This window comes from Mauremys reevesii, linkage group 9 (genome assembly GCF_016161935.1).
Source record: "Mauremys reevesii isolate NIE-2019 linkage group 9, ASM1616193v1, whole genome shotgun sequence".
NCBI classification, from domain to species: Eukaryota; Metazoa; Chordata; order Testudines; family Geoemydidae; genus Mauremys; species Mauremys reevesii.
In genome coordinates this window covers 71,623,501-71,645,116 of record NC_052631.1, presented here as the reverse complement: position 1 = coordinate 71,645,116, position 21,616 = coordinate 71,623,501, and the positions used below count along the sequence as shown (strand labels likewise).

The 21,616-nt window shown below is 39.8% G+C and overlaps 1 long non-coding RNA gene across 1 annotated transcript in view; it reads left to right on the top strand.

Moving 5' to 3' along the window:
• Window positions 1–6,510: 6,510 nt before the first annotated feature.
• LOC120372506 overlaps window positions 6,511–21,616 on the top strand; it is a 58,176-nt gene continuing 43,070 nt past the window's right edge. Inside the window, exons 1-2 of the long non-coding RNA XR_005585016.1 lie at window positions 6,511–6,631; window positions 20,544–20,624. This is a non-coding gene — a long non-coding RNA (uncharacterized LOC120372506). The remainder of the gene's footprint in view (window positions 6,632–20,543; window positions 20,625–21,616) is intronic.

Genomic DNA, 21,616 nt, shown 5'->3' with positions numbered 1-21,616 from the left:
GAGGGCTACTTTCCCTTAACACTGATCAAGAAATGTATTAGAATAAGGAAACAATGGTCCTAAAGATACTCTACCCTCTCTCTGTCTGAAACCTTCCCAACCTGCACTTCCAGCTTTGGCTTAGCTAGCTGCTACAGATTTATACACGTGTCCTCAAAGCAGCCTTGTGTATTTCAAAAGAAATTGCAAGCAATGATTGGGAGAAAACGTCACTTTTGGCAGTTTGTCTCCTCCCTTCTTACGGCAGGGACCCAATGAGACTCCTGTTATTCTCATCCCTTCCATCTGCTTTTATTTAAAGAAGGAAATTACTGTTGTCAATATTGGGCCCAGTCCTTTGTTCAGTGGAGGGATGCCCATAAACAAATTGCTATAGTTAACAGACCTGATATTTTTCAGGCAAAATAGGCACTGCTGTTCAGTTTTTCAGTAATTACTTGGGGTTAACATCAATGAGTTACCTAAACTCATTACCCAACAGTGGAGAATTCAGACCTGCACATTTGGGCCCTATATAGTTTTGAAGCTGCTGTGAACAACTGTGCAGTGGCATAACGCTCCACTTTGACATGTTTCAAAAGAAACTCAAAACATAGGACAGAAAACTACTGTGTTAACATTCAGATAAGAAAAATATGACAAATATTTTAAAGGAGACCAGACACTGTGATCTTGAAAGTTCAACTCAAAGATTATTGAGTTTGCAAAGGAGTCTTGTGGGATATTACTTAGACTGTGAACTCTCTCAGGCAGGAACCATCTTTTTTGGTTTGCATTTGCACAGTGCCTAGAACAATGGAGTTCTGGTCCATTTCTGCTACTCCTAGGTGCTACCACAACACAAATCATAAATAATAATATTAGAAACTAAGTATCAAGGGGTGCATCTGAAGAAGTGAGGTTTTTTTACCCACGAAAGCTTAGGCCCAAATAAATCTGTTAGTTTTTAAGGTGCCACCGGACTCCTTGTTGTTTTTATTATGAAGCTTGTACTTTCACTTCTGACCCCAGAGGAAAACCAGAAGTCAAAATATCAGAGGTAAATATGGGGCAAAATCCTAGACCCAAAAAAGGGAGTTTTGCCAGGATTTTACCCACAGACACTAATTTTCTGTATTTACTTTGTTCATAAAGAGGGGCCTGAACTGAAATCCTGAAAGTGAACCCTGGATCAAGGTCATATGTCAAACCAATTTCAATTATGAGCCAAATCAGAACATTGACATTTGGAAAAATTTGCACTCAGGTCCTAATTCCTTTGGTTTATGTTCTGCCTGCTATAGAAATAGTAAGTTCTCTAGATACAGAGTTTGATTCAGGCTCATCTCTGAAAACTATTTGGAATTTGATATAAAGAACTAAAATTCCTTCAGTATAGCTGGCCTTTGTGGGGGGACCCTCAGAACAAATTAACAGCTTTTTTTGCAGCAGTATTAAAAATGGAGTCCTACCAAATTCCTCGGTCTCAGATATTGTTTTGATGTGTCACATTCTGTTGCATCAGTCATGTGCTGTTGTTAATTTATTGTGCTGAGTCATAGCAATACATATCAGTCAAAGAAACTCAAAGAGCTAAACATAGAGGTTAAATCAGAGATAGATATTACATCTGAGCAGTACTGAGGTTTTCTGGATCCCCTATCGTGATCTCTAACCACTAACCAAAACTTTCCCTTGTCCCAAATTTTTATGCATTTTTGAGCAAAAGCGGAAAAAGTAAATGATTCTGAGTTCCCACTGGATGGATTTTGGCTGCTGTAATTAAACAACTGTTATTGCATTGGAAACCTTATCTAAGAGGTGAACAACAGTGTGGTTTCATTTCGTGAGCACTGACAGTTTCCAATCTGTAAGAATGATATACTATAGTTCATCTAACCTCACATTGGTGTCATGAGGCTCAATACATTAATGTCTGTAACAGAAAATGTCTGAAGACCACTGGCAGAAAGCAAGCTCAGTTTGTGTCTATGATGAATAGATCAAAACAAGAAGAATCTGGATTCTCAGTATCTACCCTGATTCAGAGAAAATTATACCAACCTTAAAACAAATTGTGCTAATTAGAGTACCCAAAGCAAACAAACAAAAGAAGGAATTTCATACTTTTAACATTGCTTCTAGTTATTGATTTAATCATACTTTCACTCAAAATATGTTTTTTAAAAAATTGTTCTTTGTAATGGGGCCTGAAACCAACTAAACCTAGGCGATTCTGTGAAAATTTTAGAGTGCAAAATTCTTTTCCCATCTCAAATCTGGACAAAAAGTTGGCATCTCAAAAAAAAACCAAAAACCCAGAACAAACTAAAACACTTTTTGGTTCAGGGTCAATTCAAATATGTGGTTTAGATAAGTTTAAAATATTGTTTTAATTTTGACCTTTTAAAAAAAAGTTCTTAGTCTAATTTGCCTGAATTTCAAAATGAAAAGTTGTTTTGAAACAAAAAATTGTATTTTTTGTTTCAAATATTTCAAAATGAAACACTGACAATTCAAAAAACAAATCTTGATGTTTTTTCAAGTCTGGACATTCATTGAAAAATACCCTGTTTCATGAACAGTTTTGGTTTCAACTTAGTATCCTTTTTGGATGAAAATGACTCCAGCTGGAAATTTGTGACCAGCTCTGACTCTAACCTGTCTGTTGTAAGTGTGATACTGTAGACAGACATATTAGTTGGAAATTCAACATAATAGATTTGTTTCTACAGGAGACCTTTATTTGTTGATGACTTTCCCCCCAACTCTTAGATACATTTCAATATATAGCAACTCACCTAAACAAAATAACTTCTGAAATTAAGACAATTGTATGTGCTGTCCTGACACCATCTAAATGGCTTTCTAACTGAAAGTCTTTATTTGGTCAGTTTGTGACTTATTATATTGACTTACAATAAAGCTTTATAAGTAAATGTGTTATGACTATTGTATATGTTGTGATCATGTATATGTTGTGTTACATTTCTCTTGCTTTTTCTGGTACATCAATCAAAATGATCTCATGATGAGATTTCTTTTCGTAAAATTTAGCTATGTAGAAAGATAGTCCCCCTTCTGGAGACAATATCATTTCTAGTAAAGAGAGTAATATAGTTGGTATATTGCTGAGATTGCATTATATAGGACTCATAGGTTACTCCACTCCAAGTGCCTTACACTGCATTTACATTTGGAAGGCTAGTCCTCAAACTCACTCCAATAGGAATCCTTCTCTTCCCTCCCATCTTGCTCTGGGGGAAGTCCTTTGTACCATTCTTTATCTGGTGCATATTACTTCCCCCTCCATGCTGGCTCAACTGTGCTGGACAGTGCATGTTGGTGGGAAGGAAGGGCAAATAGGAAGCAAGACTCCATCAACACTCCCAACAAATGCTAAACCTTCCCTGTCCATTACCCATCTTCACTCATTTCCCTGCCCACTCCATGTAGAAACTGCTGTCACCTATGATGCAGCTAGCTCATGTATGAAATTATGCAGGTACCTTAATCTCCTTACTCCCTTTTGAGGACACATAGGGCAAGCCACAATCTTGTCCATAGCAAGACACAATCCTTGCCCTGAAGAACTTATAGTACAGTTTGTGGTAGTATGGGGACTAGCTAAATGCCCTAGTTGCCAGTCTCCTGCTCTGTCCCACATCATGTTACTTTATGTAAGTGCGTGAGCAGGGTCAGGGTGATTTCTGCACCTTGGTAAAATATTGCTGCTGTTTCCTGTATGTTCTTTAATTATGTATGTATGAGCTTGAATTCACACCCACAGAATTATTTTCACCTAAGTGGTTTGTGGAATACTAACTGAGAAATAGGGAACACAATCATTTTGACTCCCAAGAGATCAGCTATGGATTTGTAATGGGTGCATTCCCTGTGAATACACCAGGTCCAGATCTGTTCATGACAGACAGACAATCTATCACTTCATACATTTTCCATGACAACACACACAAACACACACACCAATTGATTGTGTGCAAACTTAATACAAATGGAGGTAAAGGTAACTTTTTACACAAGAAACTCATTATTCAATAGGTGAATACCAGAGATAATTAGATGAAATGAAAGTTTAAAAAACAACCCACCAAATAAACATGTAGAACTAATGTAGCCAGTAGAATGAACATGTTTATGCCCAGATCAACAGCTGTCCAAAAAAATCTGATACATTTATGAACAGCACATGAATTTAGTGACAGCTGGTAATGCTGGTAAACATAACAAACCTACAGGCAAAGGACATCTATGAGAACACTGTTTTAAAGGAAAGATTAAACATATATGAATTTTATGCTAAGAAATTGGGTATGTGTGTGCATGTTGTCACACATGTGAAATCTAAATTAATGCACCATTTTTGAGGGCTCATCTAGCTAACTAAAGAAACATTTTCAGAATCTAGTAGAGTCTGGAGTAGGTAGATATGACATGGAAAACTTCTAATGAATTAACAAAAAGGAAGTGGAGAACAAAGGGTGAGATGGGAGGAGGAGGAGGAGGACATGAGAAGAAGGATGGTCTGGAGAGCTTGTTAGTAATGTTTTGCTTCCAGCATGCTTGAGGCATATTCAAGACACTTAAGGCCACATGAACTTAGGAAGTAGCATTACTTTGTTCTTTGGTCTTGTGGACTAACATAGCTTCTTGGAAAACTTGCTTAGCTTTTGATCTTATTTTCCTCCTTGTGTTCTGTTGCAAATGTAGAAAAGGGGGCAGAACCTGAATGCATAAACTCCTGGCTTCGATGAGAACTGCATCTCTAATTATTTTGCTTTGTACCTGTATACATTTAAGTGTACTCTGATTCAGTTGTGATTTTCTGAGTCCAATGTGGTCTATGATCTTTCCCGGGGGCAGCATAACTATCTGCTGCCCATTACTTGTAAAATCCCTATCAGCCATATATGTTTGTTCAGCACCTAGCAGACTGAGACTCTGATCCTGACTGGTGTCACTACTTGCTATTGCAATACATAATCATACGTTACTGCATAGCTTTGGGCAAATCTTCATAGGAGGCTGATGATTTGGGGTAACTTGAGATGCCTTGAGCCTGATGATCAAAACTGTTGAGCACCCACATTCTTTTTCATTTCATTTGAAGTTACGGGTGCCGTAGCACTCAAAAAACTCAGGTCGAACCTGCTTCCTCTTAAGCACTGCAAATCAGTGGCCAGGTATAAAAAAATGGTCTTTATCTTCTCTGTAATGCAGTTTATCCAGTTGTAAAATGGGTATAAACTTGCCTGTCTCATCAAGGTGATGTTATTATTAATGATGATTTTATTATTTGCACTAAGGCCCCAGTGAGGATTGCAGCCCCATTGAGCTAGGTGCAGAACAAACAGAGATGGATACAGACTCCTGCCCTAAACAGCTTCTAGTCAAAATAGACAAAACAGACAAAAGATGGGAGGGTAAGGAATACAACACAGAAGCAGAATGACCTGAGTGAAGGGCAGCTAAGTCCATATTTTTCTGTTCTAATTTTAAATATATTCTGGGGGCTAGGGTAGGGTGAAGGGAAAGTAGGAGAAAATAGGCTAATAGGAAAAGGAGGTGGAAATGGGAGAATATTAATGTGGAAGAGAAGAATTGGGAAGTGGATAGGATAGAAGCATGGATGGAGGGGCTATAGAGTTGAAGGTGGCAGAAAGAAATTGAGGGAGATGGATGAGTTGAATTAGTTACACAATGCTCATATTCAATGTACTCATATTCAATTAAAAAACATACCATCAGTGTCAAGTATTATTTTTGGGCTAAGTCCCGAGAGGTTCAAAGCGATTCCATCAGAGTCAAGGGGAATTGCAGTGCTCAGGATGTGGCCTGCATGTTAATCAGAAGCAATGTACAAAATACTGTGCAGCTGCCAACCCTTTTGAAATTCTAGCACAATATATTCTAAGGCACTAAAAACAAAGCTCCCCATGTATGGCCAAACCTCTTATACACCGAAGATGCAAGTAATCCTAACAAAATCTAGAAGGCATTTTAATCTGTTTTGTCATTACTGGCATTATGCTCAGTAGAGATCACACAGGTTAATTACAACTGCAGGTGAATTGAAAACAACTGACTGCTCAATACCCAACCATGATTTGATTCAGGTAAGATTGCCAGTCATGCTGGTGGTGCATATTATTTTATGGGAGTAGGCAATTTTATGCACCATGTTCCTCTGACCTTTAGTAGCTGCATACCATAAGAAACACTGGTGGATGGCAGTAATAATTCACAGCAATGTGTGGGACTAAACCTATTTTATCTCTCAGTAAGAGAGGGGGGAAAGTATTATAGAGTTTCCAGATATATACACTTGTGATTAATCTAACCTGCCACTGGATGTCACTGTTCCTTGACAGCTGAAAACATTTATTGGGGAGAGATTTTTTTTTAAAGTGGCTTTTACAAAAAGACAATTTGGAACATTTGCAAAACTTAGATTATTTTTTTTCTTCTTTTCAGTATCACATTCAGAGAACTTCTGCCTAGAAAGTTTGATTTCTGAGATGAGCTTTGCAAATTGCTTGCATAAAGGCAACCAAGTGACTATACTCTAAAAGCCTTCCTTAAGTATTTCACACACATTACTGCACTTCTAAAAGAGACAGCACAGAAAAAGGTAAGTGGATTTTCCATAACTCCATTGTATTTACTATGTTTTGATGGACTGTTGTGATAAGGGAGGCAGGCATACGTCAATTTGGATTTTACATTTTATTTAATTGCAGGTACTTTGCAGTATTGTCAGACATTCTGTGTTATCAGGAGTACTGCAAGATCCAGTCTGCAGCATAAAGCTATTGATATGGTTTGCCCTGCAGCAGACAGTGCTTTCGGAACAAATATAACTGTATGTGGTAGTCAGACTAGGGTTTTAGGGTGAAGAATTCTGGGGCTTGATTCTCAATTACACCAAGATTCTTTTATTACTTTGGCAGGGTAAAAGAGGCCTTAAAGTGGACAGAAACATCCACTTGAGAATACCCTCTGAACATGGGTTCTCCCTGGCTAGCATATAGATGGAATAAGGTTCTACACTAGGGGTGTGTGCTGCATTATGACTATTCTTCGTTTCCCACAGAGTGATTAGAACACTGAAACTGCTCTAGCTTACATGAGGGGGCTGACATGAATCTGCACAGTCCCAAAATAGAGAGTTCAAAAGCAGCTTTAAGGGGAAGGAAAGAGAATGAGAATCCAGCCCCTATATGTTGTTTCTTGCTCTGCCAATGAATCGCTGCATAGACCTGGGCAAATCCTGACTCATTTTTTCCATCTGTATTTTTTTTTAATTAAGAATGATCATACTTTGCACTTACATAGCCCCTTATCTGCACAGAAGAAACTCAAAGCATTTTAGTTAATTCTCCCAATCCCACTGTGAGGGACGCATGTACTAATTGGGAGTTGGAAGTAACCACTGTTTGTAAAGGACCTTGAGATTCTTGGAGGAAAAGCACCCTATCAATACAGAGAGTTGTTTAAAAATAATAAGCAGGCCTGTATCTGATGGAAAGGAAGGGCTCAGAAGCGTATAACAGACAGTTCAATACATCTTAGGTGGCAGCTGGAAATGCATCACAAACTAAGGTCCCTATTGTCCTCTTTCACCCTCCTTTTAAAAATCCATGTGGGCCTGTAGAGAGACAGACATTTATTAACAACCATTAATGAACAGGTGTGTCCTGGGTAATGAGGTGCCAACACAATCCTAGAGCTGGGAGTAGTAGAAGAGGGAATTCTTGTGTAGAGGACAGGAGACCCTCAGAGTACCACTGTCTTTGGAGTCCCAAGGCAGCTCTTCCATTACAGGGAGTAGAGGATCCACTGGATTGCTGTGGGGAGAGAAAGAGCAGAGACACCAAAGGGATGTTCCTCTGCTGAATCCTTGGCAGTTATGTTGGAAGTATTAACACTTGGGTCATCCCTTCTGTGGCTGCTACTCTGCATCCACTAAGGGCACATGGACATGTCACTATGATTCCTGAAGGAGTGCGTTGCCAGAGAAAGTGGAGGATCAACAGGATTTCCATGCAGAGACATTGGGCTTCTAGGACTCCCAAGTTCCATTGGTCTAATGGGCCAAACCCCTGCCTGTTCTACTGGGAGACAGTCATTCTCCAGATGCCTCCTCCAATGGAAAATATTATGTGGAAAATACCATGAGCTGGAACTCAAAGGATTTCCTGTCTCATACAAAGGAATATCCCACGTAAGGGAGAATATAGTACATATAACTAGACCTGGCCAATAGTGAATCTAAAAAAATATTGAAAACCTCATTAATGTCAGATTTCCCAATACAAATGTCTACAGAGTACAAAGATATCAGTATGGCCCACCCACACTGATTTTCAGATGTTTTTTTTCCTAAAGTGACAAGAGAACAGAACCTCGTATTTTCCATGCTCAGCTATGCCTGTGCATAGATCCTTGCTGCTGGAGTCTTCCACTATGGCAGGGAAAGGCTCCAGCAGCAGGACACTACACAACTAAAAATAGCAGTGTAGATGGTGAGGCTCCTTAGGAGATTAGAGACGTGCCAGAACTCTAAGGTATATACCCTACATAGCTCCCTATACAGCCAAGCACTGCCTCCCCCATCTACACTGCTATTTTTAGCTGTGTAGTGTCCTGCTGCTGGAGCCTTTCCCTGCCATAGGGGAAGACTCCAGCAGCAAGGAAAGGCTCTGGCGGGGAGAGGTGATAGGGAAGGGCTCTGGCTCCAGGGAGCTGCTGGAGCCTTCCCCACTGCCTCACTTCTGCCAGAGCTTTTCACTGTCACATGTAGCTACACACTGCAGTATGGATGCAGCTTGCGTTTCATTGTGGCATGGAGCTACGCATACCACCACCAATGTAGACAAGGCCTAAGAGATAGGCATTTATTAATTGTTTTTATTATTATGCTTCCCAGCTAAATGAAAAGGAGCATTGGAAAATATCACCTGACTTCGTTGTGGTGCTGAAATACTTGTTAATTGCATGTGTCCATTTAAATCCCCCAAATAACCTACACACTTAAAAGTAAGATAAAAGCAGAGGGGCTGGAAACACTGGACTTGTGTTATTTCTCATGACACACAACGATGCCAACTGGCCAGTAAGCAATTCATGGGTCACCTCACACAGCATCCAACATGTGTTGAGTCTAAGACCATCTACAATGATGTTGAAGTATGAACATTAAATAATTTTGCAATGCCACTCCCAACATATCACGTTTAAAGAATGTTACTTGTGGAAATGTTCACCTGCTTAGCTATCTGTGGTATTTATATAGCTCCCTTTACCTTATTACTTCACAATGTCTCTGAGAGGCAGGAAAATATTAGTATCCCCATTTTACAGGTGAGGAAATGAGGCACAGAAAGACTAGGGGCATAGCCAAACAAGGAGTGAGGGAGTGGCCAGCTGGGGTGTAAATCTACAGTGCTCCAGGATGCCATTCACCAACTGACCATGTGGAATAACTCTGTGTGAGGACAAGCCCTAAACAGCTTGCCCTAGGTCACACAGCAGGTCTCTGATGGAGCCAAAAATTGAACCCAAGGATCCTGAGCCCCAGCCTAGCACCCTGCCATTAGACCATCCTTCCTCACAGCACTGACTGCTTTTTGAGTGTACTAAGTTAATGACTGATCTGTGACTCCCAGAGCAAGCCGAGCTTCTCAAGCAACATGAATTTTGATGAAACAGCTTGGCTTGTTTCTAAATACCATACTGGGAGTGATTATTGCCATTGTTCCTTATTATTCACTGTAACATTCATGCAACCTCAGACATATTTATTCATAGCAAATAATTGCCACCCTGATGCTCATTATGAAAGGAACACAGTGATTTACCTAAGGCATTCTAGTTACAGAAGGCAAGATTCACACCTGTGCAGACAGCCATCACAAAGGCCACATGCCACTCAGATTAAGTCCCACTTGTATGTTATTTTGAAGACTTGAATTTAAGCAGTGCATAGGCCTTGTCCTGGTCCTCTGCAGAAGGGTTAACTTCAAACACAATGAATCAAGGTAGTCTTATTATCTACTATTTATTGTTTCAGAGGCTATCTACAGAGCCCTTACTTAAACTTTCTGATTTGGCAGTCTAGTATGTCAGCCTGCAGAGCAGAAACACTGTGCCATCTACTGTGATTCCATTACACCTTTCAATTATGACACCAAGCTCTAATTACATTCTTGCTGTTTGTTTTTGGGGAGAGGGGGTTGTTTGCTTGCTTGCTTTTTAATGATAAGAATTACACACAATTTTTGAATTTGAGGGAAGAGGAAACCAAGCAGGAAAGCACGGATGTGAATTCTAATTGCTGTGCTTTAATCATCAAAATTAGTGGGAAAGTGAATTAGCCACATACAGTGTGGCAGAAAAAATATATTCATATCTATGCTGTTTGGCATAATGACATATGAGACTGTCAAAACTGGCAGTTGAGACTTTAAAAGGTGGAACCTTGAAAACCAGGCATTCTAAAACGCCAGCTAAATTATAATAAATCTGGCTCATTTTTAACTCTTAGTGCCAAGGGCTTCACTTTGTGGCATGGATTGGAGACTAAAAACATCCAGGGTTAGGTCCTCAGCTGATGTAAATCTGTAGCGCTTTTGGAGCAAGGCTAATTTAAACCATCTGAACATCTAGCCCCAAAGATTAGATATGTGGCTCTCTAGAAAACATTGGCCTATGTTTTGCTATTAAAGGTATCCATTAGAGAGAAACTGTCATACTGTGGCATTCCTCAGAGAGAGCACATTTAGAGAGGAGCCAGATCACTTTGCTAGAAGTATTAGTGTGTTCCATGCTATTACTACATATATTCGCATTTGAATATTTCTTCCCCAGCATCCAAATTCTAATTCTGCTTGATCCTGCATTCCTTGTGCATCCACAATTCCCTCTGAATTTAACTGGGGTTTTAGCCGAGACAGAAATCCAGGACTGCATGACGATATTCCTAGCATGCCACTTCACACTTTGTTGCCATGCAAATTTTTAGGATGACACAAGTTTTTCTTTAGGGCTGTACCTTAATATTTTAGATACTTGACTTGATTTCAGTTTTGTGAAGAAGTCACATTTTGGGAAACCTCATGAAATTTTGTTGTTTGTTGCTCCAAAAATAGTTGTTTTTGCAGGACCATGCACTCAATTTTCACTCAAAAAAGGCTTTTAGACACAGAAAAATCTACTTTATTTTAGACTGGAGACAATTTCCAGGGAGATCTCCATGATGTTGAGCAGAAAATTTCACAGCAGATTACAAACCGCAGGCAGAGAACGCAATAAAGACAAGGAGAAAAATAATTAAAATGGAGCAAAAAGAGAAGTTATAAAGTCAAACGTTGCACAAATGATTATAGCTTCTGTGGGAGATACGCTTTCCAGATGGTTTAGTATCAAAGCCTATAATCAACTATTAAGAGGTATTTTCATTAACAAATAACAAACTTTCCCCTTTTTCTGCATTGGCTATTTCCCATAGCATTGCTCCACCACTGTCACGGCTTCAGTTATTAGACCTACATAATTGTTAGTTCAGCTATGATGCTTTCTTTCTTTTTCCATGTCCTTTCAAACACATTACCTCCATAATGTCTAATGATTTACTAACTCATCAAACATGTTATCAAGCACCATAAAGCTCCCTAGAAGTAGGATATTTCCTTATTACTCATTCAAACTTTAAAAGGTGCCTAAATTTTTTTGATCACTTGAATTTGTAGACTCAAGCATTCATATCATGTAGCACAGTGCTTCTCAAAGCTGGTCCACCACTTGTTCAGGGAAAGCCCCTGGCGGTCCGGGCTGGTTTGTTTACCTGCCACGTGCGCAGGTTCGGCTGATCACAGCTCTCACTGGCCGCAGTTCACCGTTCCACACCAAAGGGGGCTGCGGGAAGCAGGCCAGACTGAGGGATCCCACAGCCCTCATTGGCCTGGAGTGGCTGAATCTGCAGACACGGCAGGTAAACAAACCTTTCTTTCTTTTTAAAGTGTGTACTGTAGAAGAGAAACCAGTGGCTTATGCATCTAAGTGTTATTACTGCTATATTTGTGCAATAAAAGGGCTGGTTGCTATCTTCTGTTTTTCTCATTAGAAGATTATCAAATCCTAGTTTTTCATAAAATCCCTTTTCCCTCTCATATATTATTCAAAATCAACAAAATGACCATTGTTTTCTGTCCTTCTTAGATCGTTCACATATCAATGGGAATCATAATGTATCAGACTTAGCAACTGTGATAACTAGCCCTCACTCTGACCCTACACATGCTCCCTCCAAGATAGAGTTGAGGAAAGCTTGAACTGCAATTCACTGCCTGGTCTGTGGATAAATATAGGATTTCATCTATCAGAGCAGTTTTCTTGAGCACAGTATTCATGCTTTATTATAACTACACACACACTTTATTAGAAAATGAAACAGGTCTCTCATGCAAGAGCTTTCATGACCTTTAGCAATGAACAGTCCATTTATACATATTTAGCAGCCAGAAGCACTGTTTCCTTATGGGACAAAATACAGACCTGGGGTAAGAAGCAGGTGCAGCACCTCTGAAAATGAACGGGATTTGCAGCTATTTACATGAGGGCTGAATCTGAATCCCAAAACAGTGGACATGCTACTTATATAGGTAAAAGTTAAAGTGTGCATGTCTCTGTGCTTGTGTCAGGAGAAAGGGGATGAAGATTAAGCTGGTTCACCAGACACCTTGCTGGTAGTTAGTTTTTCTATTAACACCCTCATTCCCAACCCAAGTTGCATATGCTACATCATAACCCTCATTCATCCCCCCGTCCACTCATATCATTTGTCCGTTGTTTAAACTGAGACTAAGGTTTTTTGGGATCACATCTATCACTTTTCTGTAGAGTACCGTGTACATATTTGGCACTGTATAAATGGTAAGTAATGTATATTATTTGGCTAGATCAGGACCTTCTAAGGGCTTTTATTACATCATCTGAACTTCTGCATTGTTTAACTACATTTAACAAAGAGCCAAATATTGTTGGTTTCAAAATGTTAGACATATAATTATACACCAGAGCATGCCAAAAATCACATAAAAATCAGCAGAAAACCTCAAAGGACTTCTTATGATGGAACAAAGATTTCTAAACTTGGCAATCCTTTATGTTACAAGCCAGTGCATTAATAACATGCCATAGGTGAAAGGCATATTGTGAGGGGTATGATATCAGATCAACATAATGGTTAACCTGAGATGGGCTAATATAGCAAGTGATGTGTATTTTTCAGTTATACCAGTTTTACAGATAATTAAGCAAATTTGTATCCATACCTAAAATATTGCCCTTTCCTCCTATAAATGGAAACTCTTTAACAGGAAAATTGATGGACTCCTATCTAATACTAACTTGGCTTTCCACATCAGGGAACACCTCCTAAAGTAGATCCTTTGGGGTATCATGAGGGTACAAACATGCAGGCAACCATTCACCTTCTCAATCTCTCTCACTACCAATATAATAAGAAGTTTACTTGTATAGGGCCATGTCCTTAATAATGTGTCTGTATTTTTCATATTCAGGGCTAGATTCTGATCCTCCACTTCAGTGTCCCACATACTGCTCTAGCAGCATATAAAGTCTGTAAAGAAGCCTCAACAGCCCCAGGGAGAATTTTCCTGGTGCACAAGTAACATACAACTAGTGGATCTATGCTGCTCCCCTAAAAGCCTACAGAGCAGGTGCATGCCAAGGGTGGGAGGGCTGTGGGCATAGAACTTTGTACTATAGTTATTGTAGACTGCATAATAACCTTTAGGCAGCAGTGGGGAGGCTGCTGTACAATGGACGACTACCGTATGGTCCTCAATGCCACAGTATCTGAGCGTCCTGCTGTTGTTTCCTGGGAAGAATCAAGGTTCCAGATAAACAGAATGTGAAAAATCCTATAACCCTTATGTCAATTGTTCCATTGATTTCAGCCTAGGAGGCAGTGTGGTCAAGTGGATAAGGCATTGGAGCTCTATTACCAGCTCTACCCCAACCTTGGGCAAGTCACTTCACAGATGCTGTGTTTCAGTTTTTCCCATCCCTACAATGACCTTACTTTGTAAAGTGCTATAAGATCAACAGGGGGGGAAACACTATATCAAAGCTTTGTATTTTATCTGTATTTCCATGATTAAGGTAGGCAGGATTAAGGCCATTGTTGCTATCAAGAATAGATTGAAATGAACTCCAACCACTCCCTCATACCTTTCCACAAATTTCACTTTCTCTTCACTCCCTCCAAAGATAGCACAAAAACATACAGCTCAAAGACTAAAGACCTTGACTTCAATGGAGTTAGGACAATTTATACCAAGTAAGGTCTGGTCCCCAAATCTCCAGCTACTGTAAATCAGTATGACTCCACTGAAGTCAATGGAGATATGCTTATTTACATTAAATATTAAAGAGCAAAAGAAGAAAATGGAATAATATGCACAATCACTCATAGTAAATATGCAAATCCAGTGACACATTCATGTTATAAAGCCTGGCTACATTTTGACAAGAAGCGAGTAAATAAAATAATTATTTTATATTTCTAACATGTAACAATAAAGCAAAGGTAGTAAGGAAACAAAGGTTTAGATTAGTGAATCTCAGAAAAAAGGAAATTGAAAAAGAACATTTCTCTTAAATCTGTTTTAACTTGGAACGTGGAAGATGAATATTGTAGAAAATGCAGGCTACAAAAATGGTGCAGATAGTTCTTTGCTCACAATAAGGACGTCATTTTATTTTGTTGAAAGTGCACCAATGACAGTGGTAGATGTTACTCAGTTATCTGATTTCATAGCACCAATAATCTATTTTTAAAACTGCAGTAAGTAGGTAATATATTATCATGACAGCTGTGTTAAATGACTGCCTCTCCTGTGTTATGCTTTTGACTTTATACAACAATGTTAAGATGTTTTTTAACCAAGTTTCCAAGATGAAAATAACATGGTGTCAAAATATTTTTTCTAACCAATCAGCACTATTGAAAAAATCACTGAGCTTTGCGTTTCCATGACAACTAATCTCAAATGCTACAAGACCGATCCAAGCTCACCAATAAAGTGTTCTTATGAGAAGAAAATGACTCAAGTAAAAGCATAAACCATGCAACCCTAGATATGTATACTGTACACTTGCATCAGAGAATAAATCAGCAATGTTTCTACTTTCTAGATTTAGAGTTCTTCTTGCCCTTTTCTCCTTTTGGGGTACTGGTGAGTGTAGCCTGTATACCAAAGCCCATGCTACATTTTGATTCTAGTCTATTTTAGAAGAATATGGGGATAAACACAGGATATTAACAGAATAACATTTCCAGCAGTCTTTCACTCCAGAACTTTGATCAATTTGCTACTGACTCCCAGTTGACAATGGAGCACAAAAAAGGTGCTTTTTGTCCTGGATTGGCAGGTCTAGAGATGGAATCCCCCCATTCACCGTACAGGCAGCTTCCCAAGTTTTCCCACTAGTCTTTCTAAATATGACTTGTTAGGACAACATCAAATGGTGAAACACCCACAGTTCAGTCTTCATTGCCTCCACCAATAGAAGCTTCCCTCTTGCAGCTGTCAACAGTGGTGCCAAGTGCAATTGTGGAAAGTGTCCCACTGTATGATGGCCGGGATCCTCCTACGCAGGGTTCTTTGAAGGCTCAGGGACTCAGAGTCTGATCCAAAGGCCACTGAAGTCAGTGTGAAGACACCTACTGGATTTCAATGGGCTCTGGATCAGGCCCTTACAGTGGAATGTTCTACATTCCATTTCTGCTTTCTTCAGTCAGCCAGACAGCCCCTCTACTAAAACACTTTTTAAAAATTCCACAGCAAGATAAAGTCAATGTTTCTTGGCTGCTCAATTTTAAAAAGAATTGATAATGGGAATTATTTTTTTAAAATATACCTTGATGCCATCCTTTTTCAACTCTGGAGGCGTGCATGTTCAGGGACTTTGAGACTTCAAAAAAAAAAAGACAGAGAGGTCATAACTTATATATAGTGAAGTGGGAAGCCAAGGATTTAGAATAATCATTCTTTAAATTGTAGCACAGTATTCTTTTAACCTATCAACCACAATTGTTCCTGATTTTCCCAGTGCTAATGACTAGGTCATAAAGGATGCAAATACTACTGAGTCCTCCCCCCCACACACACACATTTAAACTACCTGTTATCCTAAAGTGTTGAAATCTAAAGCTGGGGACCAACTGGCTAAGCGGCAGTTCTGCAGAAAAAGACTTGGGGATTACAGTGAATGAGAAGCTGGATATGAGTCAACAGTGTGCCCTTGTTGCCAAGAAGGCTAATGACATATTGGGCTGCATTAGTAGGAGCACTGCAAGCAGATCGAGGAAAGCGATTATTCCCCTTTATTTGGCACTGGTGAGGCCATATCTGGAGTATTACGACCAGATTTGGGCTCCCCACTACAGAAAGGATGTGGAAAGAGTCCAGCGGAAAACAACAAAAATGATTAGGGGGCTGGGGCACGTGACTTATGAGGAGAGGCTGAGGGAACTGGGGTTATTTAGTCTGCAGAAAAGAAGAGTGAGGGGAGATTCGATAGCAGCCTTCAACTACCTGAAGGGGGGTTCCAAATTGGATGGAGCTCGGCTGTTCTCAGTGGTGGCAGATGACAGAACAAAGAGCAACGGTCTCAAGTTGCAGTGGGGGAGGTCGAGGTTGGATATTAGGAAAAACTATTTCACTAGCAGGGTGGTGAAGCACTGGAATGGGTTATCTAGGGAGGTGGTGGAATCTCCATCCTTAGAAGTTTTTAAGGCCTGGCTTGACAATGCCTGTAAGGGGGCTTATTCCTTCACCCTCTCACTTCCCTGGAACTTCTTGCATGAACAGAGAGCAACAATACCCAAAGTCTGAAGGTGCAAACAATTTGGTGTTTATTGGGGTAAACTTCCGGCAAGCATGATTCCAGTTTCCTTCCTCAGTGTCCCCCTTCCCAGCTCTGACACCACAGAGCCTTGCCTGTGTCCCTGTTCCGATTCCCTGTTCCCATTCCCCCCCTTAGCGAAACATGATTCCAATTCTCCCACCCCCATTTCCTGTTCCCATTCCCCCCCGTCTTACTTCCTAACTGACTGCAGACTATATAGTAAAACTTGAGTTCTGCTTAGCTATACCTTAACCAATCATTTTACTGAAATTTAACTAACCAATCCTAACATAGTGTAACATGATTATTTAACCAATTATATCCCACCACCTTAATTGGTTTATACCCAACAAAATTAATTATACAGCAGACAGAAACAATCGCAGAACCAGACAGATTATACAGACAAAAAATAGGGAAGTGGAGACTACAGTGATAGAACAATATGGAAATGAGGATTTCACATCCCAACTATTGATAAGTGAGTTCTTGCCAGACAGGATGCTATCAAACTAAGTTTCCTTTTACATCTTCTAGGTTCTTCCCTTTTTCTGGAGGTGATAGGAATATCAGGACAGGATTGTATTTCTAACAGCCCAATAGCATCTTATTTCAATGTGACTAGTTTGGAATGTAAGGATGTGACCATACACTTACCAGTTTATGGCTGCCTTTGCTGTTTAGCCAAAGGCTTAGCCTAAGAACAAGGCCTCAGACTGTTACAGTAAGAGAAGGCCCTTACACAGACAGACAGTGATTTTGATTCTTTCTTTTATACCTCTATAACTAGCTAAGTGATAAGAATACACCTACATTCTTAAAGTTTAGGCCTTTGCAGACAGGCCTGAATATATATCCTAACAAAGCCCTGGGATGATTTAGTTGGAGTTGGTCCTGCTTTGAGCAGGGAGTTGGAGTAGATGACCTCCTGAGGACTCGTCCAATCCTAATCTTGACATTTAGGCCCCACTGAAGTCAATAGGAATTTGCCATTTATAGCAATGAAGCCAGGATTTTTCCCTATGAGTAAACGCCACAAAAGTTGATTTTATGTCATTATTTTAAAATATATAATTACAAGATAATGCATTCTCTTTTAATCATGACAGGGTGCAATGAGGCAGGGATATGTAAAAAATGCTTTTGTGCTCAAATAGAACCAAGATGCAAATATTCAATGATTGTTTTCAAACTCTAGGCTGAAGTGAAAGAGGACATAGGCAGCGCTTTTAATGGACGATGAATGAATTCAGAACAGAGTTACATGATACTAGTACACTGCTGGCTAACCACTGAAAGTACAGCTGTCTTTATTTTATAAATGTCCTCACTATTATTTTTTTAATTGCAGAAGTCTGATAATGAGTGACTACACTCACGCTATATTTTGCAATATAATGAAGCAAAGGAGCCTTTACATGATCATGGGATAAATTAAGATATAAATGGCCAGTCAGATCACACAAATTATCATCTCTTTGTTGCAGTACCTTAGTTTTTATTCTTTGATCCATTAATTTCCACTTTGTCCTTTCATCCTCTTTTGATATAATCTTTTTATCTTTTTTTTTTTGTGGGGGTGAGTGAGAGGGAGATGATTCCCTTTAATACTACATACCAGAAGTTTTTACCTCACACTTATGAAACTGAATCAATAACATCAATGAATACTTTAAGACCAGATTTTAGCCTCATACTGCACACCTGCAAAGAGGTGCAGTGCCCCTTTATTTCCCTGTGCCAATTATCTATACTGTAAGTAGCTCCATGTGAAAGAAAGCTGCTTCTGAAGGGCTACACAGCCCACACATGACACGTGGGTACCAGTGGGAAGCAAGGGAAGGGAACTCACTGGCCAGTGCAGCTACACTCATGCACGTGGGGGAAATAACCAGAGCTGGATTGTCAGAACTGCCAGGCAGCCAGCTGAGGCAGGAGCAGATGCAGGGTGGAACAGGGGAGGCTAACATGGAATCAGGCACAGGGTAAAGCAGGAGCAGGAAGGGCAGCCTATTAAAACTACCAGTCAATGGGTGTGCTTCTGGTCATGTAGTAATATTGAGCAGACTGGAGAGAGACTGCATCTCTTAGAAGCCTATATATCTACTTCAGGATCACCGGGGTGGGTCCTTGCATGTGGATTGGCTGACCCCTGGTTGAATGGTGTGGGGCCTAACACAAGACCTGCAGGTAATTGCCTGGGATGCCTTATCACACTTTCTGGCTCAGAGATGAATTGTTAGGCTTAAGACATCTTAGGGTCAGAGGAAACTCAGGGGTGACTCACCAGGCTAACACAAGCTCAGGCTCAGAGGTAACTCATCACACAGGTACAGGTCTGGTGCTTGTCCCCAGTGGGGGGCAAGCAGGGACCAGGAGACAAATTGTGACTCTCTCTCTCTCTCTGCATCTCAATATACTTCCCAGTCTGTTTCCAAGTCAGAACAACTTGCTGCCCGACCACAGTCATATTAAAGTCACAACTGAGCCTGCATAGTTTGCACTTAGATAGACTTTGAAATACAAGGATATTAAAGTATGTTAGAGCTAATGTAAACTACTATTTTATGACATGATGAATATGACTTTATGGTGCAGTTAGCACCTCTGTATTTTTCTTATTTCTCTGTAATTGTTAGTGCTATTTCCCTCTCCCCCCCCATCCCTACCCCACTAAATAAACCCTCTAGCACCTCTGTGTGCAGGTAAGAGTTATAATACACATCTTAACAATGAAGCTATATAGATGGCAAGGGTCTGCCCCAGACTCACACAGAAAGATTGAAATAGACTACATGGGCTTCTTCTACCCTCTCCCTGCTCCTGCCTAGTGATGTAAGTAACTTCCACCGAAGTCAATGCAAGAATGTGATGTCCTGAAAGAGGAGAATCAGACTAGAAGTGGTGACGCCAACTCCTCTATGCTAACCAGCAGACTGCAAGACCATCTACATTTTTTATTATATTCAAGTATTACAGACATCACAGAAAACTAATGTGAGCTAATAAGAGTAATGGTAATAGGTATAGAATTTGATAGCTATAACCGTTTACATTTTCCTCCTTCTGTAGGGGGAGCTAACTGTATAGTGGTTTATTATGTTCTCCTCTGGAGAACAGAGTTCAAATCCTATTATAACTCCTAAATGTAAATGAATTTTTTGGTCTTACCCCACTCCCTTTATTGCATATCACATAACCAACTTGCCATTTAATGAATGGTTCAGAATGCTTGGCAGTCTCTGCCACATGAATATAAATGACAGGAATAACAGATCAGCATGAAGAACATTGGCAGAGATATACAGGACTTCAAGACTGGAACAGAAAGGGTGATGGGGTGTGAAAGTTGCAACTCAGGGGTGAGGTGAATTGGCAGAGCTGCATAAGGACCCAGACCTTTGAAAGCAGGGAGTTTTGAATATCAGGATTTAGGTGTCTTGAAAGAGCAGAGGGGTAAAGCTGGCACAAGGCCTGCCCTCATGATGCCCAGCTTAAGCCATTGCTATGATAGTCCAGCACTCTCATAAGACTACACTCAGTAGTAAATTAAAAGAGAGAAAACTGCATTCAGTCCATCCTAACCCACATATTTTATCCCATAGAATTTGAACAAAGGCTACTCTGAGTTCAGCCTTTCGGCTTCTATGTTATGAATATTGATAAGGTGCCATTCTCAACAGCAGGTAAGGAACCAGTTATGCATCATTGAGATCCTGTCTTCTATTACTTTCTCAGAGCATATAGACTCACTCTTTGAAATGCCTAGAGCTAAGTTGCTAAAGTATATAAGTATTACCAAAGTGTCCCTACTGCATCAGAAAGTGCAATCAGCCAACTGTGAAATGAATTTGTATTTTCACCAGTCTAATAACAACAGACTGCAGAGGGCTCTGCACTCAACACATTTGTTATGTTTATTATCATAGAGAGACAGGGCTTTGATGTCACTGATAAATAAAATTACAGCTAGTCAGAATTCCAAGTCTAATTGGCTGACAGATGGCCAAACTTTTAACTTTATTACAAGTTGCATGTCAAATCAAGAGTGCAGAAGGGGTGACAAACAGTCATCATCATATGCTTAGTTCCATTAAGATCTTTTGTGTTGCAGGTCATTGATGTGACCTTCAATATAAAGTTTATGGAAATCAAGTTTGTACAGTATTTTTCATGATTGTTATCGAATGGGGAAAATTTGGTGATCTGACTCTTTGTGAGTTTACGTGTCTTTTCATTTTACTTTTGGTATTGCTTTGAATGTGGTAATACTAAAACTTCTAGAAAGTTGCTTCATGGAGGGAGGATCCTTTTGTACTTTGGTTTGTATACTTTGGGGAAGATTGTAAACCCCTTAACCCACACCATGGAGCTGTTACTCACAGGAGTAGTCCCATTGACTTCAGTACAAATTATTACTGGAGAAAGCATTCCCACATCCCTATACTGAGAAGTGACTACTTGTCCTGGTGTCGCACTCTGGAGGAGAAAGAATTCCACAACAGCAAGCACAATTCAGTGAGGTGCAACATGATCAGTTTTAACGTTTATTTAATGAAAAATAAAATGTTTCTATGCGTCGATTTCCTTCCATCTTGCAACAATCTTTTCAACTTTCTTGATTGATTGACCCTTCGAATTACAGCCCACATTTCTCTGAATGAAGTACCCATGTCAT